This window comes from Suricata suricatta, chromosome 14, assembly GCF_006229205.1.
Source record: "Suricata suricatta isolate VVHF042 chromosome 14, meerkat_22Aug2017_6uvM2_HiC, whole genome shotgun sequence".
Taxonomy (NCBI): Eukaryota; Metazoa; Chordata; class Mammalia; order Carnivora; family Herpestidae; genus Suricata; species Suricata suricatta.
The window spans coordinates 14,930,164-14,957,490 of record NC_043713.1 but is presented as its reverse complement, the minus strand read 5'-3'; the positions used below and the strand labels follow the sequence as shown (position 1 = coordinate 14,957,490).

Below are 27,327 nucleotides of genomic sequence, written 5' to 3'. Positions count from 1 at the left end.
GAAGGACTCTGACGGTTCTAGCTTGGGTTATATGCTCAACGCTGGATGAATGACAATGCTCATAGGGTATGTGATTGATAGGGATGTATGTTTGGCCCTCCAGGACCTATGCGTCTGACATGAAGCGGAACAAAATATACCACCCCAAAACATGCACCTTTGGTATACTGACCTTTGGAGGATGATTATTTTTTTTAATTTTTTAAAATGCTTTTATTTATTTTTTATATATAGAGAGAGACAGAGCATGGGGGGAGCATAAAGAGAGGGAGACAAAGAATCCAAAGCAGGCTCCAGGCTCTGAACTATCAGCACAGAGCCTGACGCAGGGCTCAAACCCATGAACATGAGATCATGACCTGAGCCCAAGTTGAAGGCTTAGCTGACTGAGCCACCCAGACCCAGAGGATAATTATTTTTAAGAAACGGCAGATCCAAGAGAAGCTCTGAAAAACATGTAGGAGTTAATCTTTACAAGACATTTACACATATAATGGGTATCTCCATTTATGAAGGTGTCTCTATCTCTGTACCAGAAAGATGAAGGTGACTAAATCTTTTGAAACTCTCATCAATAGAGAAGGCAATGCTTACTCTACATAACACCATCCCTTTGCCTCCCTGGCAACCTTCCATAACTGGTCTCTGCTCCCTGTACCCCCAACATTTTCTTTTGTCTTTAGCTGAGTTGGACCATCTGGATATCTCCCACTGTATATAGGAGGTATGCATGTTATTAATCTTCTTTTCATTTTTTTCCTACTAATCTGTCTTTTGGTATGAAGGGTCTCAGCCAAGAACCTAGAAGGGTGGAGGGGAAGTTATTTTCTCTTCCCAACAGACACATCAATAAGTGTCCTTTGACTAAATCAATGTAGAAGTGTAAGAAACAAGCACTCAGCTATGGTTTGTAGGATTAGAAGAAAATATGAGTACAGTGAAGAAATTCAGTTATGAAGCTATTGAGATATTGTTGGCAACTTAGAAGATGAATGAGGCAAAGATATGATTAAGGGTTGACTCCTCGAAGTGGAAACTTGATGTGGCAATTGCTATAGATGTCTCAACTATAGGTCACATCTCTAACAGTCCATGTCTCCATATAACCTAACATTTAGTAATTAGGATTTCAATATAATTTAGAGGGGAAAAACAAAAGCATTTATCTCGAGACCTAAGATAATAGATTTTATATTTTTTCTTTTACAATAGGAAATAAGATATTCTCTAATTCTTATTCAATAATAACACAAAATATGAAGATGGTACTCTTGACATTTGACTTTCCCTGAATAAAATTTATTTTTTGATTCTCATACCAGGACATTTGAGCTGAGCTGACAGAACTTGCTGAAGTTGTTTAATTCACTTTAGTTGACACAAAGTAACCACCTACTGAGTTCTCAGCTGTGCACCAGATCAATACAGACAAAGTTCAGTCAGAAACAAAGTTGAATAAGACACAGTGCTAGTTTGGGGCCCTTAGGTGCCTCAATTGGTTGGGTGTCTGACTCTTGATCTCTGCTCAGGTAATGATCCCAGAGTGGTGGGATTAAGCCCTGCTGTGGGCTCCACACTGATCATGAATCCTGCTTAATATTCTCTCTCTTTCTCCCTCAATCCCTCCTTCCCACTCTCTCTGTCTCTCTAAAATAATAATAATAAAAAAAGACACAATACCAGTTTACTTCAAGGAACTGATAATGTAGTCAATGGTGTAAAATGTACATAAATAATTACAGTGCAAGATATTTTATAAGCACCCTAAGGTAAAAACACAGAGTAAAACTTTAAAAAATTCTGTGTTAATACTGAGGAAGCAAAAAACTATTTCATCTTAAGATAATAAGAAGGACTTAAGGGAATAAGTTGGACTCAAATAATAAAGGACGTTTGGGGAAGACATGCAAAACTGAGTTAGCAAGTTTAACAAGGCTCAGTCTCTAATTCATGTGAATAAAGTTTCACAAGGAAATAAATATATTTTGAACATATCGTAAGACCCTATCATCTTCTATACATTGGTCACACAGGAGACTAGCTGAATAAGTGTTAATGGGTAGATAGAACTCTATGTCATGCTCCAAAAACTAGAGAGATAAGAGATAAATGTCTCTGCTCTTTTCTAGTTAATTATCATCTCTGACAGTTTTAAAGTTTTCTAATGTATGAATAAGATTCAAACTAATATCTCATTTTCAAATAGTGTTCAATTATGTAAATCTCTATCTTTCATCTTTGCTTTTATTAGCATAGCAGTGTCCAGTGATTATAATGAGAGAGCATTTTTTTCAACTATTCAAATGTCATTTATTTAAGGAGCAAAATTTTGCATAATACACCTTCTACAAAAGATCAAATAGATAAATAATTCAGAGAATGTTTATGAGTTTATTCATTTGTTTTGCAAGCCTTGCTTCTCAGTAGGTGAGTTAATATGCAAATTAAATATTCATGAGCCAATCTGTATTACTGGTTTATTTTGTGATATCCAGATGTTATTTTTTCCTCTCTCTGTATTCAGTAATGATCACTCAAGATTCAAATGCAAACCTTAGGCATAGTTGTCACTAATAATAAGGTGCCATACGTAAAAGCATTAAACTTATTGCTTCCTTTTAAGTAAGACAATACCATTAGGAATCTTAATTCCTATGTCAGAATAATTTTGTATCTACAACATCAATCATCATGAACTCAGCATTTTATAATGTGGTAGCTCTAAAACTTTTTGATCTCAAAATCTCTTTATATGTTTAAGAATTATTGAGAACCTCAAAAAATTTGTGTTATCTGGGGTCTAACTAATAATTTTAGTTATAGTATAATGTATAAATTTTAAAATATTTATCAATTTATTTTTAAATAACAGTTATACTGGGGTGCCTGGGTGGCTCAGTTGGTTAAGCATCCAACTCCTGGTTTTGGTTCAAGATCTCACAGTTCTGTGAGTTCGAGCCCCACATTGAGCTCCACACTGATGGTGCAGAGCCTGCTTGCAATTCTCTTTCTCTCTCTAGCCACCGTCCTCAAGTAAATAAATAACTTTAAAAATAAAATATAATTTTATACTATACAGTCTTATGTTATATTCACAATCACATATATTAACATTAATACCATCATGTTACAAAAATAACCAAATTTTCCAAAACCAAAATATAAATAGTGTCACCATTCACTTGTCAACCCACCAGACTGGCTTATGGTCTTATATTTCATTGCAGCTTGTTTTGGCAAGGACAACCAATATTTTCTCTATTGCCAAATCCAACAGACACTCCTTGCCCTTACATTCTTATATTACTTGTTTTCTCTGTAACAAATATGTATATAATTTAAAAATATGTATATATATATTTGCTTTAAATGATGAATTGTTGTTTTTAAACTTTAAAAAAAAGAAAAATACCTTTACTCACATACTTATCACTTCTAACACTCTTCATTCTTTTGCGCAGAGCCAAGTTAAAAAAAAGTCTTTTTATCATTTATAGTTAGCCTGAAGAACAGCCTTGTATCTTGTAGTGCTGTCAACAAATTCTCCTTTGTCTGTGATGGAGAATGTGACATACAATTCTAGGTTTTAGTGCCTGCTTGTTTTCTCTCCGTATGTTAAAAAAGCCTTTTCATCGTTTTCTGACTTACAGGATTTTCTGATGAGAAGTCTGGTTGTTATTAACATTAGTCCCTTGTACATAATGAATCTTTACTTGGCTGTTGTAAATTTTTTAAATAATTGCTTTTAGCAATTCGATATATTATTTTCTGACATGGTTTTCTTTCTGTTTATTCACCTTGGAATTTGTTGAGCATTCTGGGATCTGTGGGTTTATAATGTTCATCAAATTTGGACTTTTTATAGCCATTATTTCTTCAAATATATTCCTGTATCTCCTCTTTCTGGAGCTCCAGTTACAGATATGTTAAACTGCATTATTTTGCTGCCCATATCATTAGATACAGGTCATATTTTTTGCATTTTTTTATCCTTTTCCTTCAGTTTGGGTAGTTTTTATTGCCCTTTCTTCACATTCATTAGTTTCATCTTTTTTTCCCTATAACATCTAATCTTCTATTAGGCTGAGCTAATGAATTTTTTTATTCCAGATATTTAAATTTTTCAGCACGACAAGGTCTACTTAATTTAGTATTATTATTTCCATTTAACTTTTTATTATGTACATATCTTCTTTAAATCCTTGAATATATTTGTAGCAGATAGTTTTTAAGTCCTTACCTGTTAATATCATCATCTTTGTTATTTCTGGTTCTATTTGCTGATTTTTTTTCTTATTCCAGGCTACAAGTCACATTTTTAAAATACTTCTTTGTATATTTTGTCACTTTTATTGAATGCTGGACATTGTGAATTTTTTATTTTGAACATAGATGTCATCCTTCAAAGACTGTCCAGTTTTGGTAAGTAGTTAACCTACCTGTGGGTCAGAGTCATCCTTTCAAGTCTTGTTTTTAGCCACTGTTAGGCCGAGTAGGCTTTTATTCTAGGGCTATTTTTTAAAGTAAGTGAGTCATACTCTTTATCCAATCTAATAGGTGACAATCTTATAATTTTAATTATTGAAATACTAATAATGTATTATCCATTAATTTGTCAATTATTAAAATTTAAAGAATTTATTAAAGTCATGTTTATGTGCCATTCCTTGATTTCTTTTGAGATTGATAATTTTTTTTCATTTGCCTAATGTCCATTTTTAATTTTTTCCTTTTATTTCTTGTTTGCAATCTTCATCACATCTTCGGTTCCAACTTCGGTGATTTGGCCTCGCTGGGAGGGATGAACTGATTCCAGATCATATAACCTGATCTGGCTTTAGTTCCTAAAACTACCAAAAAATTAATTGCTTTAATTACCAAATCATTCTATATATTTTTCATTCAATTACTGGATTAAGTTGTCTTGAAATAACAATTATTTGTAATGAAGTAGACACTATTTAGCTGTTTTTTGGTTCACATAATTGGGATAACTTGAGGTTTGCCTTGATTTTCAAGCCTCCTGTGAGTCAGTGAGCACAGATGTTAGGGATCTGGTTCAAGGTAGGTTGTACTAAAACCTGTGACATTCAGCTTGGAATTATTTGTCCCTCTTAGTCTACATTCACAATGTAGGCTTTGAGAAAATGAGGGAAATTTTGAGAAAAAATACAAGTTACATGTATCAACAAATAGAATCTAGAGATACAAAAGGCAATTCATTCCCTCAATACAGAGAACACTTGGAAATGCCTTGACTAAGGCAGATACTTGAAAGAATGTTGAAAGCAAAGAGTCAGTACTGCTTTAAATATTAATATTTTACATTCAAGGAAAAACAGACATTACCTGAAAACAATTTCAGATTTTGAAAACAACACAAGGTCTGCTCAGAAAGCCACCAGGTGGGCAGGAATTGTTAGTTACATTATGCTGTTTTAATGAAATGATGAGATTAAGGTTGGAAAATCTAGCTTTTGGTCTCAGTCAAAACTCTGCCCTGACAGTTGCTGATTGTACTTTGTTGAGCAAATCTTGTTAAGTTTTCTATAGGTTTTTAAGCTGTGGATATTTTGCTAGGATTATATATCTGTATAATGCAAATGGTGATTTACAAAAATGAAACAAAGCAAAGCTCTTTTTTTCAACTTTAAAGATCAAGCTAATAAAAGAAAGCTATCCTGTAGTCTAGACACAATAACTACAAAGGAAAATGTATGGTTTCAAGTGTGTTCTTTGATTTTGATAGTTTTCCTTTCAATATGTATAAACAATCAGTTTGCAAGTGCTTATGGGAAAATTAAGGTGAAATGGAAGATGAAAGAATCACATGAATGTAAAGACCATGTATATGCATGAGTGATTTTCTCTCTGTACTTTGTGTATTTAGAATATCATGCTGCATGGTATTGTCAGAAACAATTTCCCAAAGATCAAAAGAAATTTTCCCAGAAGAGAGCAGTGACTTATGAAAACAGATGAAGTCAAATCTTACAAGGTAAACACATATCAGTATGTCTCCGGGTATTTATCAAGTTATCATGTCTTTGTGTCCCACAGTTTTAGCTGTTTACTGTATCTTCAAATTTATCTTCCCTTTTGAACCCATATAGCCAGAAATTATGTGGAAAGAAAGGCTATTAAATATGATCTAGGTGAAAGGAATGAATTAACCCTTCTTTGGATTAGAAGTATGACTACACATATAAATGTGTAAAATATTGAATGACATTAAGCACTGTGGAAATATATAAGGAATTAAATGCTTTTTCTCATCTTCAAAGTTCGTATAGTCTAAGAACTAGAGTATCCACATAGGTTAAGTTAAAAAATAATAAAACATTAGATAACAATTGTCACAATCTTATATGATTTACATGTTGAAATTCCAAAGATTTTTTATATCATCATCCAAATATAATTTTTTCAATTTTGAGTAGTTAATAAATGCATAAATGTGGGCAAGGCACACATTTTTGTGCTTCCCTTTTCTTATCTGAAAAATAGTGCTACAGTATCTGCATATGGCCTAGATTGTTAATTCTTCCCAATATCCATCTCATCTTTGTTTTAGTAATGGTCAGCCTCCTCTTCTCTGCTCACCTCTTTCTGGCCTTATGTACAAAGTGTTGGCAAAGAAGATGTCCATCCACCAGGAGACCATAATTTCTATCCTAATCTCCTAGCACCTTTATATAGCCATGTCTGCTCTCTGGTCACATGACTAAGTTCTGACCAATAGGATGTGCACAAGTTCTAGATTACACCTTAAGTGACAGTCTAATTTCTCTTATGTCCCTTCTTCCATTCCTTGGCTTAGAATTCAGATATAGTGCTAATGAGCCAACTTTGTGGAGGAAAAGTGGGTGAAAGCAACAGTCTTCACTCATGCTGTCCAGTTAAGTGGCAACCAGCCACATATGGCTCTTCAGGACTTAAAACGTGATTGCAGAAATGAATTTTTAATCTTATTTGACCTTAATTAAATTGAAAAATGGATCATCTAGTTATTGAAGAAGTTTTAAGTATGACTTAAGACATAGATAAATTAGTCTACTTTCTTCAACTGAAACTTCCATGAAATCTAAAAATGGACCAAGTATTTCCCAATTAACATGTAATTAAAACACCCATTTAACACCTAATTGAGATTTGATGCATGTTTGAATTACAGTATTTTGGATATGATAGGTTGAATTGAATGAATTTTTGAAGTTAGTTTTACCTGTTTCTTTTTATTGTTAAAAAATACGATTATAGGAAATTAAAAATTATACATGTGCCTCACATATTTTCTATCAGAGAGCTACAAGACAGATGGAAGAGCCACAAGATAGAAGGAAGCAGGTCTTTGGACAACCTCATGGACAGAGTAATACAGCAGCCTTGAGCCATTTACCCATTTGGACTTCTGGCAATAAATCCTCTAATTGGCTTAAGTCACTGCTATTTTGGTTTCTATTAAAGCAGCCATATACTGTTTTAATTAATAAACTCTTTCATAGAGTTTGGGGAGGATTAAATGAGCTAATTCTCATTAAAGGCTTAGGACAGATCATGCCATGAGTAAAAGGCTCAATGCCTATAAATTATTACCATTATTATATCTCTCAATTTCAATGAAATTTCCACCCCCTTAAAACTCTTTATCATTGTATGTATTTATATAATGTAGTTCATCATCACTCAAATTCATGCTTTTAAATTAGAATTCATTTTGAAAATTTTGTCAGAAGACATAGGATCCTCTTCTATAATCTGTTAATCTCAAAGACGATAAACAGCTCTTACTCAAAGTTTTACTAATATACTTAATTGTACAACCACCAGCCCTTCACCATTGTTTCTATAACCATAAGGAAGCCACGGTCATGTCACTGCACATCTCACACCATTCTCTGGTTTTGTACTGCTCCAAGGATAAGCACTAACCACATTCATGTGCCCTTCCCACCTCTCCAGGATTCCTTCACCCTGTTCATTTTCTGGGCCTTCCCACACTCTGGTTTTCTCTTATTTCTTCCACTGGAATCTCAACATCTTGTGCATTTGCTTAACTCTTTCTGGAATGTATTCTCTTCCCTCATCACCCAGTTATATGAGACTTACTCTTCATTTTTCAGCTCACATATTATCCTCTTTAGAGAGCCTTAGATGGCCATCTAGACTGTGTTTGTCTCCTGCTAAATATGCACAGAGCACCTTGGTGGCACCTTCCCTGTACCACCCTGTTCCCACACCTCTTCTAGAATCTATTATTATAATCCTTACAATAAATGTATGACTTTTTCCATTATTAAAATATGATACTGTTTTCTGTCCATTACTCACTTTTCTCTTAAGTTGTAACTTCCTTAAGGGCAATCTGAATATACATTTTGTACTTCCCCTCCCACATCAAGACAAAACTTTTAAATTATTTTTTTTTTAAAGAAGCTCTGTGCCCAATGTAGGGCTTGAACTCATGACTCTGAGATCAAGAGTCACATGCTCCACCCACTGAACCAGCCAGGCTTTCCAAGATAAAACTTCTAATAAACACATTAAACTATATGAAAATTGAGCAATATTTGGTGTGATAATTCAGAGAAAAATAAGGATCACTTCAGCTCAAGGATGGAGATAAGAACAGCTCAAGGGTGTAGATAAGAAAATATTTTTTAATGTTTATTTGTTTATTGAGAGAGAGAGAGAGAGAGAGAGAGAACGTGCACAAGCAGGGGAGGGGCAGGAAGAGAGGGAGAATCCCAAGCAGGCTCTGTGCTGTCCATGGAGCCAGAGGCAGGGCTTGATCCTGTGAACCATGAAATCATGACCTGAGCCAAAATCAAGACTTAGAGACTTAACTGACTGAGCAACCCAGGTGCCCCAGGAAAATATTTATGGAACTACTAAGATGTGAGTTGGACTTGCTAAGATAGAATTCAGAATAGGGGTTAAGAGAGTGGATTCTAGAACAAGAATGGCTGGAATTGAATCCTGTATATGCCAGTGAGCTATGTGATTCTTGGCAAATAATGTGACTTATTGGTGCTTTAATTTCTTCACCTATAAAATGGAGAAAGTAAACAGCAGTGTATCTTATAAGGTTTCAGGGAGAATTAAATGAGGTAATACAAATTTAGCTTAGAAGAGATCTTGGCACATACTAAGTACTTGATAAATATGTGTTAAATGTGACCTTTGGATTAGAAGAAAGGGAGAAGGAAGGCATTTAAGACAGATGAAATTCCATAAAATGTAAGGCAAGGAATTAAGAAAAAGACTGAACTAAGAAGAAGACTGAACTTACTTTTGAGATGCAGATAATTTCTGTAAATGAGCAGTAGGAGGTAAGGCAAGCAAAGGGTCAATGAAGGACTTTATGATATAATGGTTGGGAAGTCAGTGCACATTACTGATCAACGCAGTGGCATTCTTAAAATTATTTTGTGTTTGTTTTTGCCTGTTAGCATTGCCAGAGAATAAATAATTGTTAGAAGCACTTAAGAGGCATTATCTCTTTTGAGATCTCAAAGCCATGAGTAGGTATTTGTAAGATGCCCACTTTATGAAAGGAGGAATGGAAGTAAGTTGAGGTGCAAAACAGAGCAAGATAATAATAATATCAAAATCATAGGACTTCTATGAGGATTCAAAGTATGAAAAATATTTAGCACCATTCAAAATACAGCAAGGGTCTGGTGAAAAGAAATCTATAGGCTTTAATACTAGGATTGCTAGTATTAGCACACAATAATACTCACAAAAAGGGAGTATTATCTTCTTTCTCCTTTTTTTAGTCCTGTATCATGTAGTGTAATATAAGAAAGATTTCACATGCTTTGTGGAGAAAAACTATGAGTTTTAATTTCAATGTGCATGTGTTTTACAAAAACATAAAATTAGGTGGAGGTGAAACAAACAACAACATGAATTTCCGGTTAGGTTGGAGACGGCCAGTTTTATGCTTGGCAGGTCTATAAATGAAGGTCTAATCGCCAACAGTGAGGACACGAAAGGGAAAAAAATGAGTGATAGTTAGAGAGTACTTCATGGCTTGAAACCCATTTCCTCAGAATTGGGATTGTTTGAGTCTTTTTGAACATAGAGTACTGGTGGTTATTATGTGCGAGAGAGGAAGGGAAAGGTGAGGAACTTTGGTGGATGAACTTGGAATATGAGGGCTGTCTCATGGCGCGACCAGGGGGCAAACGTGGGCAGGCTTATTGACAGATATGAGGGCGAGTCCAGGAGTCATGAGGAGGGTTCATCTTTACAGAAGGAAGATAATGGGACAATCTTCCTTAGTGGATGTCAAGACCCTATTAGAGCAAAGAATCTCTGCAGGTGGTTGAAAGAAATGGAAAAGGCAGCTCCTTGGCGTTTTCTTTATTTTTTATTTTCCCACTTCTATGCCACTTCTACGATCATCAATCAATTCCTCTAAAAAGCAATGAAAGGAGGAAATGGTTTTCAAATCATCAAACGTATATATTCTTGTTTGTTCCAGCCTCTAAGTGAATTTCTTAATAAGAAGAAAGTTGCAATAACTGGCTCAAATTGGGTTGGAAGTTTGAAATGGCTTTGGATAATCCACAATGTTTTTTCTATTATTATTAGAACAAATTAAGAGTTACTTACTTTTTTTTTATAAACTGCACCCAAATGCCTAGGATAGAGGCAAATGTATCCCATGTGATTTTCTTATGTGAATCATCAGTGTTTTCTTGGTTTTTAATTAACATGCTCAAAATTGCTTTACAAAGAAAAATAATGTTGACCAGCACATTATTCAAGAGCTGTAAGTCCCAAGGGATAATTGGATATTTGATAAATTCTGGAGAAAATGTGTACTTGGAAATGATGCTCAGAAGTGATGATCATTATGTATTTTTGAATTATTTAAACTGTTAACGTTTTGGGGGTACCTGGGGGGCTCAGTAAGTTAAGCATTCGACTTTGGCTCAGGTCATGATCTCTTGGTTTGTGAGTTCAAGTCCCACATCAGGCTCTGTGCTGATGGCTCAGAGCCTGGAGCCTGCTTCAATTTCAGTGTCTCCCCCCTACCCCCCCATTAACATTAATAAAATATTTTAAATGAAATAAAATGTTTGTTCCAACCCACAGGCAAAAGTAATACCTGTGTTAAAAGGGTGTGGATTGTATCATGAATATGGCCATGCATTTTTTTCATTTGTACCCTAGAATGTTAAGTACCTAATACTTTCCTCTGCAGATAAAAATTGTAATTGTTCAAAGGGAAGTTGAAACCCATTCCTTTTTTGACATGAAATCATACTTTTTAAAAGCCCTAATGTTTAAACACAAATACACTACAATCATCTTTTATTTAATCCTTTAAACAAAAAAAGCATTGTATTCCTGCCTTTTTTACAAATAATGAAATTGCTTCAGATTTCTGTGCCATCAATAAAAGGGACTTTAAAGGAGCCCACATTATAAATTATGGCAGCTACACACCATCTCATAAAAGCATACTCTGTGTCCCTGTATTCTTTCAAAGAAGATACAACTTTTTCATGCAACACGGAGTGTGGAGACACCTTGGCAAGTAAGTTGAAATTTTGTGGGAAGAAATGGGAATTCAATGGGAATTAGCATTAACTGAAAGAGTGGGATTTTGAGTATTACTTATCAAAAAGTGCAAACTATCAAACAAGTCTTACTTGTTTTATGTGATTATTAACCACATCTATTAATCATATATCACATATTTTGACAAATATATATTAGCAATCTTTGTATTACTTATATGTTTAAAACCATCGTTCTGTTATGAAATATAAATTTAACCCAGTTTTAGGTTGTAGATTCAATGTGTGCTGAACGATTAATGGAGTCTAATTCTTATATCAATACATCAAATCTTTTGGTATTTACATAGTTTCTTTATAAACATTTGTAATGCTATTCCATGTGTAGAATTTTTTAACTTCCCATTTTCTTGTGATTTTTGTTTTCATTAATTATTTGAAAGAAGTTATGTTTCTAAAACTTTAGTTGTTTTAGAATTTATTTATGTTAATAAGTATTATTCACTGTGGATAGCAGTGAAACTTTAAAAAAGCCATTTTCCTCTAGAAAAAATATTTTACAAAGAATTAACCTAATATATGTCTACTGGGTGAACATGTAATATGGAAATTTGTTTTTAAGTATACACATGCTTTGCAAATCGTCTCACATTTCTGTATGTGAGAAAACCTATACAGTTTTTTTTTTCATGAATCAGGATTTTATTCCTTATGGAAAAAGCTATAATAGAATGTTTTTATCTGTCATACAAAAACACATAAAAATGCTTAAACATTATATCAATGCTTAAAAACTAAACCAAATTAATTTTGCTGTAGTATTCAAAATGCAGTCTAAAATATATAGGGAATAGCTTATTTCATTTTAAGAAAAATCCATTAGAACTAGAAACAATTAATGCTACTATGCTTATCGAAGCAAAACTATAAAATTTAGCTAGATACCATTTTCTGATTCCTTCATGTTTTCTCTCTGTCTAGCTGTAGGTAAGTAGCTTGATATTATGAATTCTAGTCTACACTTCCTTGTATTTCCCACATTACCCAGAACATTAAAAGATACCTAAGAATGACTTGTTTGCTTGATTGGATGTTTGGTTCAGAGGTTTGGTTCAATATTTTTATTGAATGTAAGGACATATTCTTTTTAAATATTAATTTTTAAAGGATAACTTAATGGACTTTGGATTTAAACATCTGTCTATAAATTCTAGTTCTACCAGCTAAGCTCTTTTTTGTTAATAATAATAGCATTTCTATCATAACCCTATGTTCCGAGGATTGAGTAGAATAATATATGTGAGATTTTAGAACGGTTCTTGGGCCATCATATGAGCTCCATAAGTATCAATTTTTACTCTTACTTAACTTCTTTAAATCTGTTCATCTCTGGGGGGCCTGGGAGGCTCAGCTGGTTAAGCGTCTGACTTCAGCTCAGCTCAGGTCATGGTTTGTGAGTTCGAGCTCCAAGTTGGGCTCTGCACAGACAGCTGGGAACCTGGAGCCTGCTTCAGATTCTGTGTCTCTCTCTCTCTCTGCCCCTCCACCACTGTTTTCTCTCTCTCAAATAAGTAAATTTAGAATAATTGAATAAATATGTTTATCTCCATACTGGGAAAGATGTGCTTATATTGTAGGATTATTGTGAGGATCGAAATGTGTGCAAGGCACTTAGGGCTCTTAATATACAGTAGACATTGTTACATAAATAAAATGTTAATAGCAGGATCTTATTATGAAATAGGAATCGTTACTCACAATTAAACCATGATAGGTCTTTACTAAATTCCTAATCCTGTGCACTAAATCAGTATGAAACAACAATCACGGATCATATCATTGGTTCTCTACATGGTTATGAAAGAGGCTTATGTGATTTCAGTGCTATTGCTGCTTCTCCAGTTTATACTTACCCACCAGAGATCACGTGTGAATGTAAACAAGAATTTCAATCGTTATGAATTTCTTGGAAGTGTCTATGTGACTACTGATAAAAGCAGTAAATGCATATTTTCAGCAGCCTTTAATATAAAAAATACTTTTTTTTAACTTAGATAAAGAGCGGATGAGAAAAAAATCTGGTCAGACTTTCAATCAACTGAGAAAAATATGACAGAAGAGACTTATGCTGAGAAAGTAATGATTAATTTATCAAATGCTTATGCTTCAGGTATGGTGTCATTAGCAAATGTTATCTGTTTCATTTTTAATAAAATTGTATGTCATTTACATATTTATTGAAGCCATTGTCAGTTCCTTAAGATTTGATGCTTTAACTTACTTTTAAGAGTGCAATTACTTGGACCACCTGGGTGGTTCAGTCAGTTGAGCTCCTATAATTTAGAAATTGTGTTTTCTGATGAACTTTATCCTTTTTTTAATGTGTTTTATTTATTTTTGAGAGAGAGAGAGACAGTGTGAGCAGGGGAAGGTCAGAGAGAGAGGGAGATACAGAATCTGAAGCAGGCTCCAGGCTCTGAGCTGTCAGCACAGAGCCTGATGTGGGGCTCGAACCCATGAACTGTGGGATCATGACCTGAGCTGAAGCCGGATGCTCAATCAACTGAGCCACCCAGGCGCCCCTATTGTAACTTTATTCTTAACCACTTAAAGCAATGATACTTCCAGGGGCTAACAATGTTTGAATAGGCTCTATGAACCCCTTTTTTAAAAATCTTAAATGTATCCTAAATAATGTATTTGAAACAACATAATCTTTGGAAAGAAGCACACACAAAAAAGGGTCCAACTACAGCTTGTATCCCTGGGTTTATTACTCATTTCTTATTATGTGATCTTTGAAGATATTTCATGTATATTTTAATAATTTGAAAGTATTTGTGTATGATGACTTGATAAACATTAAATGACACTTAATGTATTTTTGATATCACAAAAACTTTAAGCATCACACATATTTTATCTTCAGACCAAACTGATCAACCATATGATTTCTACTTGAGAATGCTCATTTCTGCATTAATTTTAATAGCAAAAATTTAAAAAGTATCCTCATTTTGACATTTATCTTATGTAAACTGGATTTTCTTTGAGAGGATACTATGCAATATTACCATTTAAAGTCCTAGGAGGGGCACGCCTAGGGGTGGCTTAGTCAAATGTCTGGCTCTTGATCTTGGCTCAGGTTATGATTTCATGGTTGTGAGATCAAGCCCTGCATCTGGTTCTGTGCTGGGCATGGAGACTGCTTAAGAATTCTCTCTCTCTCTCTCTCTCTCTCTCTCTCTCTCTCTCTCTCTCTCTCTCTCTCTCTCCCCTTGTCCCTCCCTGACTTGTGCACATTCATGTGCTCTCACTCCCCCCCCAAAAAAATAATTAAAAATTTAAAAAATTGTACCAAAAAAAGTCCTAGGAAAGTCATGGAGGATTTCTCACAGAATTTTAATTATTATAAAAATACATGCCATATGGTGTGTCTTGGTGGCTCAGTCAGTTAAGCAGTTGACTTTGGCCAAGTTCAAGCCCTTCATCGGGCTCTGTACTGACAGCTCAGAGCCCAGAGCCTGCTTCAAATTTTGTGTCTCCTTCTCTCCCTGTCCTTCCCCTGCTCACACTCTGTCTCTCTCTCTCTCAAAATTAAATTTAAAAAATTTTAAAAATGTAAAAAAAAATAAAAAGACATGCCACAAAATAATATGCTTATTGTGATTTCAGTTATATTTAATTGTATTTTAAACTGTGTGAAACTGAGCATATGTACATGCACACATATAAAACTACCTGTTTATAATAAATGCATTCTTAAGTTATATCTTCCAAATGTTATAAATATTATAAGTGTTGGATAGCTAACTGGATATTTTCTCCACATATATGCATGAAAATTACTGTCCTGTATGTAACATTTTCTGTTCTGTGCATTTCTGTAACATGTAGTATGTTCACAAGTGGAGAAATAGTATTAAATAAGACAAAAAGAAAGCCTCATAGGATCCTGAAATAAAAGGCAGGTTCCAAGGCAAGTTCCACCGTGTAAAATGAATGTGAAGTTGAAATAATTTTTAGTTAGAAATAAAAATAGCTAAAGGAAGTTCTGGAAAATAGCAGGGCAGTTGAAGCACTGTGACAGCTGTAAATCAAGGTCTTTATCCTTCCCTAACCCAGAATGGCAAAGGCAGAGGACTCTCTAGGGGCTCATTCTCCCCACGTTTGCATTTCCCACTATCAAGCGCAGAGGAAAAAGCAAATGCTGAGAAAGCAAAAAGTCAATAATAAAAAGAAACATTTCATAACATAGCAGCAACTTCCAGACCTTCCATTCCTTCCAACTTAATGAACATTTATTGACTCCCTACTTTTAAAATGAACTCCGAGGGTGCTACGGCATCGGGGCTCGGCAAATACAGGTAAGTGACCAGAGGGAGAGCCTTTCACAAAGAGTTGTGATGCTGGCCATTGTTAAGACATGTTATCAAAGAAGTGCAAAGAACAATCTATTTGGGAGCTCAGGAGGAGATTAATTTGTTTTAATGTTTATTTATGTTGGGCGAGAGAGAGAGAGAGAGAGAGAGAGAGAGAGAGAGAGAGCGAGCAAGTCGGGGGAAAGAAGGGAGAGAGGGAGAGAGAGAATCCCAAGCGGACTCCACAGCTCAGAGCCCAGTTTGGGACTCAATCCCACGAACCAGACCTGGGCCAAAATCAAGAGTCCCACGCTTAACTGACTGAGTTACCCAGGTGCCCCAGGAGGAGAGTAATTTAAACTGAGTTGCATAAAGAATGTTAAATTTGGCATCTAATGTTTGATATTCTTGTTTTCTTTTTTGGTTTGTTTTTGAGAGATCTAGAGACAGCACGAGTGTGAGGTTGTGTAAACAGAGGGGGAAAGAGAGAGAATCCCAAGCAGGCTCTGCCCTGTCAGCACAGAGCCTAAGGTGGGGCTCGAACTCACGAAACTGTGAGATTGTGACCTGAGCTCAAAGCAAGAGCCAGGCGCTTAATCTACTCAGCCACCCAAGTGCCTCTTGATGTTCTTTATTAATATAAACCTTCAAAAAAATCAGTGTAAAAGGGACCTGATATTTTGTACAAAAACAATGAAGAAGCTTTTGAGAAAAATTATTTAATCTTTCAGGCTGTCCCTTCTCCCCTCACTGAGGTAGTGTTATGCATCCCGCCCTTGGTCTTTCTACTTTAGACACAGGATGGGTTCCTTACCCTCAAGCTTACGAGCTCTTTCTCAACTCAACGACGACTTCTCACCAGCTCCTCCTCATACCATAATCGGTCTCCTTCACTCTTGGTCTGGAAGCAAACTTCTGATCTTACCTGAAAGATCACTTCCTCCAAGAAGCCTTCCCTAGAGAGATCTGCTCTCCTGCTTCCCTCATTGCCTTGGGCCCTAGGAATGGTCTTAAGATATCCTGAGCTTCCCTTCTGCGCTTTTTACAATTGCAGTTAAACCCATTTGTGTCGTTATTTGATTAATACCTTTTTCTTCCACTAGTCAGTAAGGTCCACATGGTAGTGGCTTTGTCCGCCTTGTTTACTGCTACGTCCCTAAAGCTGAGCACTGTCCCTGCATATGATAGTTCTCGGCAATATTTATTGAGTGAAAGAACTAGTTTACATGTGCTGGATCGATGAGTACCTATTAACTGAGAAACTGCTCTAACATTGATCGACTCTTCGGCCCTGCGTTTTTATTTTGGCTCATTTGAATTTTGTCTTTTTTTCCTAGGACATCCTCGCTTTTTTAACTAGCTCTCCAGTGGGCTAGATGTGGTCAGACTTTTGAAGTAAAGTTGATTTTAGGGGAATATTTTTCAAGGGTAAAAGGATGAGAAAATGATTGGGTATGAAATTGAAAGGAACAGTCTGTGTCAAATGTTAATATAATTTAACTAGCAATCAAAAGAGAGCTGGTAGGAATTTAAACTTTAAAACCAAGAACTAAATGTTTATGAGGAGAGACTGCTTTGCTATATGGCTAAACTAAGGTTTGCTTTAACTATTTAGTTATCATTTGGGTTTTAATGATGCATAGTTCATGGTACTAATCAGCATTTTGTAGCCATGAAATGCAAACATAAATGGCTTATATAACTGACTGCTATTTTTAATTTTTTATTGCTTGGGTATGGTCCTTAAAAAATGCATACGGTAACATGCTACTTAAAAAAATTTTATTGCTTGGGGGGCCTGGATGGCTCAGTTGGTTAAGCCTCTGACTCTTGATTTTGACTCAGGTCATAATCTCACAGTTTGTGAGTTTGAGCCCCATATCAGGCTCTGTACTGACAGCACTCTCTCTCTGCCCCTCCCCTACTTGTGTGTGTGTGCATGCTCTCTTTCTCTCTCAGGATAAATAAATAAACTCCAAAAAGGACACCTTTATCTTTTGAGAGAATGTTTCTTTATTATATAAATTATTACATAAAATGCAGTTTATGCATCTTCCTTCACTATTTAGAATCCCGACGTTGTGAGACTTAATTATTCTGTATGTGAAGAAAATAGAGATTCTTGGCTGATGCAGAAAAAGTAGAAAGAGCACATGGGAGATGGAAGCAAGCAGTTAATAATAAAGGGAGAGAAAGGATTTCAGACAGCCTTCCTTACCTTCAGAGTTTCTTCATTTTTAATGAACGGACATCTCTCACCCTAATCTGGGATAGTGTAAAGCCTGTTAGGTGCAAACAAGGAGAATCGGATTTCAGTCCTAATTCTACCATCTACAATGCTGGGAAGTTTAGTGCATCTCTATTGTCTGAAAATAATAATGCTTACTCCATGGAACTGAGGCAGGTTCAGAGAGGTAATGTGCATAGGTGTTGAAATGGACCTAGCAAATGCTGGCAGAAATGAAGCCTTGTTGAAATACCAGTGTGTGAGGCTTTCTTCTTACTTCGTTTCTCTTAGAACTAGATCTTAATTCCCATGGGCAATGGGTTTCCTTCCTGGTCTACGTGCACAGTCCCTGGGCAAGAGCTTATGTGTTACTACTTTGTTTAGACCAGGCCATTGTGAGGACAGAGGTTGAGGAAAGATGAAGGGAGGTGGCATAGGGCAGAAGAGCAGCATGAGGGAAATTATAGAGCTGACTACCACTTAGTATCAGAAGAAGCAAATGCTTCATCCCCTGGGGTGGATTGTCCCTGTAAATGACTGCTTCAAAGGCAGGGAACAAGGGGAACAAGAGGAAAGAACAGATCATCATCAACCAGTTCTCTTATGGCCAAAGGACTGCGCTGTGGGATGCCAACTTCCCCATGGTTGGGCATTCTTGGGACTCCCAGAAGATTTCATGACTTGTCACGCCTAGATGCAAAAAGAGACTCGTGGGCTGGAAGTCAGTGCCTGCCTTGCAGGTGGAGACAATTCTCTGTTGGGCTGTGGGTGTGTCAGAGTGAAAGTGGTCACAGCAATGGCTGGGCTTGAATATTGTCCAAAGGCTTTAGAGACAGAGCAAGCTGAGAACATCTAAAATGGCACATAAATGGAGTCTGACACTAGTAGCTCCATTTAAGAACACCTACAGGGGTCTTTAAACGGGATTTGAGAACAAAGAAAAGGATTCCTTGAAAATAACTGAAACAACTCTTTGATTTCAGAACCAACATAAGTATCTCATTGCCTACTGCATATGGTATGTATAGAGAAAAACTTATAGCTTTCTTTTTGATCTTAGTTACTTCTCTGTGTGGAAGGGACTCTAATCTCAGTGTGACTCAGAGGAGAATCCTCATCGCCATGCTCTCTGAATTCTTGTCCATAGATAGGGCCTTTATTGTTCTTGCCTTGAACTATCTACTTACGTACTTTGAGCTTTTACTGAAAATATAATAGTTTTTAGCCTTTTTTTTTTGATGTGCTTGCCCAAAGTACAATTTTTAGGTAGAAAATCTTTACCCATCGATTTTGAGAAAAGGCTTTTTTGACCTATTTCATGTTCTGCAAAACATTGTAGATCTAGGTCTCTTTCTAACTTGCCATATATATATATACATGTATATATATATACCTCAAACTGGGCATTTTCTGGCTCTAATAGTATTGTGTATGTGCTGAGGAGGGAGGGATTGCTTTAAAAATTCTTTAAGTGGGAAAGAAATCCCCAGCTACTACATAAAACAATGGAACCTAGAATACCTTCTTTGTAGAACTAATATACTCTTAATCTGGAAGGGCTGATTTAGAGCACATAAATCATAACTATTTCTTGTACAGTCTTCTATAGAATACAAAAAAAATTCTATCTAATCTTATCTAGCACATGACTTTGTTTAACCTTTTCCATTTTATATCATTCACAGTAGAATTTCTATATATGTAATATAGGTTTACATATGAAATAGCTCCAGTGTTTACAATCACGGAGACAATTCTTCTTAAGAAAATGTATGAAATTATTGGCTGGAGAGAAAAAGAAGCAGATGGAATATTTGCACCTGGTAAGAAAAAGCATGACGTCATTTTTCTAAGCTAAATGAAACATATCTTTAGAGACACTCAAAGTATTTTTCAACTAATTTTTAAGAGATAAATGTTCACAAGCCATTGTGTTAGCCATAATTGCAAATAAAATTTCCACAAATATAAAAGTTATGAATTGTGTTGTGTGATATTTCTCTCAACATTTTCTTTTTTTTTAATTTGTTTATGTCTTTATTTTATTTTGAGAGAGAGAGATAGAGTGTGAGCAGGGAAAGGTCAGAGAGAGAGGGAATCTGAAGACAGGCTCCAGGCTCTGAGCTGTTAGCACAGAGCCTGCCTGATGCAGGGCTCAAGCCCAAGCACTGTGAAATCATTACCTGAGCTGAAGTCGGATGCTTAACTGACTGAGCCACCCAGGCACCCCTCTCTCAACATTTCGAAGTAAGAGCAATGATTTGGCACCTCTTTAGTTTCAGATAGCACTCAACTTGTCATGATTTCAGAGAATATTTCTGATTTTTGAAATTAGGTTAATAATCACTGTTTTGCTTCTAGGAGGAAGTCTATCTAACCTCTATGGCATATTAGTAGCCCGTTAAAAGCAATATCCAGAGATTAAAAGACAAGGCATGACCACACTTCTGTGTACTGTATTATTTGTTTCTGAGCCAGTAAGTATCAAGTCCAGATTTTTCCAACTTTTAAGAATCTTCTTAGGTAAACTGTAAAGTTACTGAAAGATGGAGAATATTAGCTTCACTCTAACATTAGAGATTCGGTACTCTCTGTTATATGTGTCTGCATATTGATATCAGAAAGACTAAAAAACGACTTTTCAGTCAATATAGGCTCTAGAGATTAGCAGTACAGATAATTCAAGATTAAAGTTTAATTTCACAATATGAGAAACTAACAAAAATGTGATTATAAATATATAAAGTATTCTGCTATCTTTACCAAAAATAAAATCAAGCTATAAAAATTTTAAAGACTTGATTTAGTGATACTCTTTATCATTGAATGAAGAGAATGAGAATGTGATTGACCTCTTATATTTCCAGTCAGGGTCAAAGGCATTAGTTAAAAAGAAAGGCTCATTTTTATAGACTAGGACCTCAGCCAAATGATCTGACATTGACAGTGTATCCACTGATGTCTGCTTTGGTTTTAATGTTCCAATCTTGTGCTCCAGAACAACACTTCTTCTTTTTTTTAAATTGATTCATCCTTTTAATAAATCTGGGCACTATTTTCTTTTCTGCCTAGCAACAGTTATGATATTAAAATGTAATAGTAGTCCCAGTTTGAGATTTCTACCTAAAATTACCTGGAAACACAGGATTTCCTTGAAATGTTTCTGTGTTTGCAATATGCTTCTATGACCAAATTCAAATTGGCCTTATATATATGCATATTATCAATTTGGAGACTACTGAAGCATATTTAATGTAATTTACTATAAAACTTAATATAACTTAAGATGCTTGTGTACAGATATCTTTTTCATCACTTGACATATAATAGTCTTGTGCACAAATGTCTTTTTCATCACTTGACATAGAATGAGTAAATATGCTGAAGCTCCATAATGTAAATTTTTAAATAATCATTTCCTATTTAGTTGGTGTCTTCCCTATTGAAATAAAGCCTAGTTAGGGTTTTACATTTCTGCATTTTTTTCCCTTTCATATATCTAGTCTTTTCCTTGCAACTAAAAATAACCAGGTCCGAGTTTGTATCTTGAGCTGCTTATACCTCCATTTTACTGATATTATTTACATCAGGCAGAATAATGCTGGGAAACAGCAGATACCTAGAAGGCAAGAAATTAAAGTTAGTGTCAAAGTCAAAATTAAGAGTTACAGACATCAGAAGGATCAAGGCATTTTCCCAAGCCTGGGACCTTAAAAAAAGGTCTGTAATGCAACAGTACAACTGTCTGGAACACATCAGGTTTTTATGACTGGAAAATATGAACGCTAGGTCTATATCTGACATGATTTTATATGTATACCGAGAACAGGAATATTCAAATTCCCACTACATGTAAAGCGTGTTCTGTGCTGTGCCCTTTACAAGAGACGTCACAACCTCCTTTACCTGAAAAACTGTCGTGATGAGGATCTGGAAATATGCCTTGAGATCTGTACTTGTATATATACGTGTAGATATGTACAAACCCATTCAAAGCTTTGTGTATCAGCCTCCAAATGCTCTAGTGTAAATAATCATTTAATGCAGAGAAGTTCATGCCTTTCCTATTTCCATTTTTGCTCAACGGTCATTATTCAGTAAAAAAAGCTGCAGCTACTCTTGGCATTGGAACTGACAATGTAATTGAAGTAAATGTGATGAAAGGTATGTTTCTAACACATTCTCAGTTTTTTTATTGTCATTATGCTTCACAGACTAAAGCATAATCTATAGGTTTCCTATTCCAATTTTTAGCAAATATTCTTTCCCAGATTAGTTCTAATAAATTTTAATGGCAGTAATTTTGAAAGAAGCACCAAAGTCATCCTATCCTACTCTTAAAGTTTCTTTACTAAATATAGTTTTATGCAAGAGGGATGGTCACATGTCTTCCCTATTGTAAATATATTGAATTATGTGTAATACAAATGAACATAAAAATATAATAATGTTTGTAGATAAAAATTCAGCTGTCTTAGCAATCTGCAAAGCAAAAATATATTTACATTGTCCCTGAATACCACTTTTAAGAAATAAATAATATTACAAATATTAAATATATTCTGGAGGATCATTTTTATGCATATCAAACTTATTCATACATCAATCCTGTGTTGTATTCTGTAACTTGCTTTCTTAATATTTTTGGTTTTAGAATGTCTTAGAAATCTTTAAAATTTTTTTTTAATGTTTATATATTTTTGAGAGAGAGAGTCAGAACACAAATGGGGGCAGAGAGAGAGGCACACAGAATCTGAAGCAGGCTCCAAGTTCTGAGTTGTCAGCACAGAGCTGACATGGGGCTTGAACTCACGAACTGTAAGATCATGACCTGAGCCGAAGTCAGACACTTAACCAACCGAGCCATCCGGGAGCCCCTGTCTTAGGAAATCTCATCTTTTTCCTTATTTCTTTTTCTCTAACTTTGGAGTTTTCTATTTTATGAATGTAAAATAACTTTATAAATCTTATTTAAAAAACATTTAAGTGTTTCCTTCTAGAATATAATTATATAAATATATTTGAATATCTTACATGAATTCCTAGAAACAGAATTACCGGTTCAAACAACATCTGCATTTACAGTTTTATAAAGATTTTTCATTTGCTTATCAAACATTTTTGAGTTAATCGATACTCATCTTCATATTATCAATGTGAATATTATTAATACCTTTATAATAGAAAATTCTGAGAGAGAAAAATGGCATTTCATTGTTTGAAACAATGGCTATTTTCTTTTTCTTTTTTTTTACGTTTTTAATGTTTATTTTTAAGAGAGACAGAGTGCAAGCAGGGGAGGACAGTGGATCCAAATCAGGCTTTGTGCTAAGAGCAGAAAGCCCGCTGCAGGGCTTGAACCTGCCAACATGAGATCATGACCTGAGCTGAAGTCAGAGACACCCAACCAACTGAGCCACCCAGGTGCCCGCCCCCAAGAATTCTTCAATTCAATGTGATGTTTACCATTGGAATTTTTGGAACTGAACATTTACCAAGTATCTGTTTACTCACATATAAATACCTCACTAAAAACTAGTTGTTTTAGCCTTGCATATTAGTTATTCTTCTCATTGGTAGAATTGGTATGTTTATTTGCTCATAATAAGTCAATATATATTTGTATTTTTAAGGGGAAAGATGATTCCAGCTGAGTTAGAGAAAAATATATTACAAGCTAAAAGAAAGGTATGTTCTACACTTCCATACTTAACATGCAGGTGCATTTTTATTTTCTTTACCTGTTTTCATTAGCAGAAAACAACTGGTAAGGTAATTGCTAAGAGAAGTAAATAATCCCTAAATGAAGGAAATTAAAAAAAATTTTTTTAAATGTTTATTTATTTTTGAGAGAGACAGAGCATGAGTGGGGGAAGGGGTAGAGAGAGAGGGAGACACAGAATCTGAAGCAGGCTCCAGGCTCTGAGCTGTCAGCACGGAGCCCAACTGAACCATGAAATCATGACCTGAGCTAGAGTCAGATGCTTAACTGACTGAGCCACCTAGGTGCCCCAGGAAATTAAAAAAAAAATTTTTTTTATTTTGAGAGAGAGAACATGACCAGAGGAGGAGGCAGAGAGAGAAGGTGAGAGAGAATCCCAAGCAGGCTCCATGCTGTCAGCATAGAGCCCAACAAGGGGTTCAATCCCATGAACCATGAGATCATGACCTGAACCAAAATCAAGAGTCAGATGCTTAACCAACTGAGCCACTCAGGCACCCCAGGAAATTCTTTATAAAATTAAAGTGAAACAATTAAGTAACAATATTTTTCTAATAATTTTCTGTCAAATATCAAATGAAAAGTTATCAGGACTAAACAAAGGAATTGGGTCATGTCTAGTTTTGTGCTATTATTTTGTGAAAATAAATTTGGAGAGAGATAATAATAAATAAAACTTGGAGGCGGTGATCTGAGTGTTATGCCCAGATTGCAGTATCCCCAAAATCCAGAGACCACCAGGGAGACCGAGTCATGTATGCAAAGGCAAAGGGCATTTATTCGGGCTTAAGCTTGGGCTCCCAGACCTCACCAATGCAGTGGATCCATGCTGAGAGCCATGAACAATAGCTGAGCAGGGTTTTTATAGGGTTAGGAAAGGGGAAGTTACAAAAATATGTGACACAGGCACAGAAATCCAATCACAATCACACAGCAGCCCTAGCAACAATCTTAACTACTGGAAGTTTTAGGACATCCATTACATTTGATGGCACCCAATCATAACATTTGGGATATCTTTAAACAACCAATTATGAGGTGGGCTGAGAGCCCCATCATGGAGCTTGGGCAAGCATCGGGTGATTGGCCAGCTGACATTAAATCACTATCTATGATCCCATCCCTGGACCCCCAACCTCAGGAATGTTATATGTTTTTTGGCTCTTCCTGATTGGGTGTTATGGAGGTAGTTTCTTTATTTGGTAATGGGCTGATCTCTCTGAGGAAACTGAAACTCAGGCCTACCAGTTCTGGGGAAAAACTGAAGCTGGTCATGGCATCAGTTTGATCTTTCACTGAGTTCATCCTACAGTTTCATTACTTTCTCCAGTACCAGAAGTAGGAGAGTGTTTGAGATGATTAGATACTTAGTGTTCCGGTCCAAGTCATCCAGTTTCCCGATGCCTAGAAGGTTAATGGCGACATAACAGTATTCTTGTGACCTCCTGAGACCAACGATTCAGCTTGTTTCATCACCAGGGCCACATTCCTTTTTGTGTCACTGCCACTGGTGGCACCACAGTGTCCGGGGCCTTTGACCCTCTCCATGACATCACGGATATTTGTGAGGCACACAGACTGGATGCACGTGGATGTAAGTCCCTTCCTTCCATCTCGCCCGTGATTTCCCTTTAAGAAAATGTATCTGATAAACAATATTAAAAATCGTTTAATTGGCATTGCAGGCAAGGTGAAAGCCTCTCTGGAAACTTATTTTTATTATGAATCAAATTGAGTTGACACCTAAGCATGGAAAGACCACAAATGTATCAAGTGTTTGAAAAGAGTCCAGACCTCTATCAATATTCAACCTGTGATTTGGAACATCATAGTTAAAGCTGATTTAAAATCAAAAGATTTAGTCTATTACCCTAATAAACATTTTAAAATTTATATGTATTAAAGAAATCACAATTTTTAATAACATTTCCTTATTTATTTATTTTTAAGAGAAAGGACAAGGGGGGGGTAGACTAAGAATCCCAAGCAGGCTCCCCACTGTCAGCAAAGAACCCCACATAGGGCTGGAACTCATCAACTGTGAGATCATGACCTGAGCAGAATCAAGAAGTGGGATGCTTAAACAACTGAGCCACCTAGGCACCTAAGGAAATCACAACTTTTGATGCTATTAACTTAGTTCAACAATTTTGGGCAATACTTTCTTTGGCTTTGGTAAGAGATGGACAAATTCAAAGTTATACAGTATGGCAGATATGTTAATTTTTCTGTGGTCTTGCCAAATTTGATGCCAACGTTTTTATCTGTCTCTGGAAATTATACAGAGGTGTTGAAATTCATTAGAAATCTAAAACTTTACTATGTCATGAATAGACAATGAGAATTCATAGGAGAAAATTTTAAAGGGCATTGTTCTTCTTAGTCATATAATGATAACCAAGTTTATAATTATCTAACATAGCAATTAAAGCTTCATCAAATTTTGAAATAAATTTAACATAAGGAAAAGTCACCGATGCTATTTAAAAAGAAAGAATTACTATAAGAACACACGTCCTTTGTGTCTGTAGGCAGCCTGGGGAGGTGGACTGCCCTGTCCAAACAGCACTCCCATAAACTCAGTGGCATTGAAAGGTAAGACCCACACCATTGCTTGTGAAAATCAAAATAACCTATCCAGGATTCTGTTCTCTTTCATTAGACCGTGAGCACTAATTGGAGCTGTTTTATCACCTAGGGCCAACTCTGTGACCTGGAATCCGCATAAACTCATGGGCATCCCCATTCAGTGCTCTGCTATCCTGATCCGGGAAGAAGTAAATGCTTTCTACTTTTAAGTAGAGCTATAAAGGATGTCTTGGTAATGACTAGCATCATTGTGAATGTTTAAAATAAAAATAATTATGGCCTCACCGAATTAACACAGTGCAACACAACTTGCCCTCCTAAAGAAAACTGATCCTTCCCCCTTAATCTTTAAGTAGCAGCCAGTGGGTAATGGAGGTGCCACAAAAGGAAACAACTGTAAACACAGGTGGTAACCCAATGCGTGGATAAGATCTGGGATGACGCAATGGACAGTGATTAGCTCTAGAGAAAACCTGATCACTCGTGCCCCAATTATTAAAAATGCCATGAACAAACAAAATCTCTTTTAGGGATCAAATTTGGCCCACTGGCCCATTTAGTATCTTGGAATGTAGGGCCAAAAATATGGCTCATTTTAAATGTGGATAACTCTGAGTAACTGCAATGTATTTTCAGCAAACAAAGCACAAATTTATGGGTTGCATGAAATGACTTTCTGCTTCTATGCTTTTGCATTTTATCTCTATCAATAGTAAATGCATTGCTACACAAGGAGATAAGCCCATGAGCTCCCCCAAGGAGAGGTACAATTAGAAAATTCAACCTGGGAATCCTTATCTTCATGCAGTTGTCAGAAATGCAAATGCATATTATGTATTTCATTTATAACATTGTTTCCTTTTTCTCTTACTCAAAGCAATCCAAAGAGTT

The 27,327-nt window shown here is 35.7% G+C and overlaps 1 pseudogene; it reads left to right on the top strand.

Moving 5' to 3' along the window:
* The first annotated feature begins 16,699 nt into the window (after nucleotides 1-16,699).
* LOC115277373 overlaps nucleotides 16,700-27,327 on the top strand; it is a 21,585-nt pseudogene continuing 10,957 nt past the window's right edge.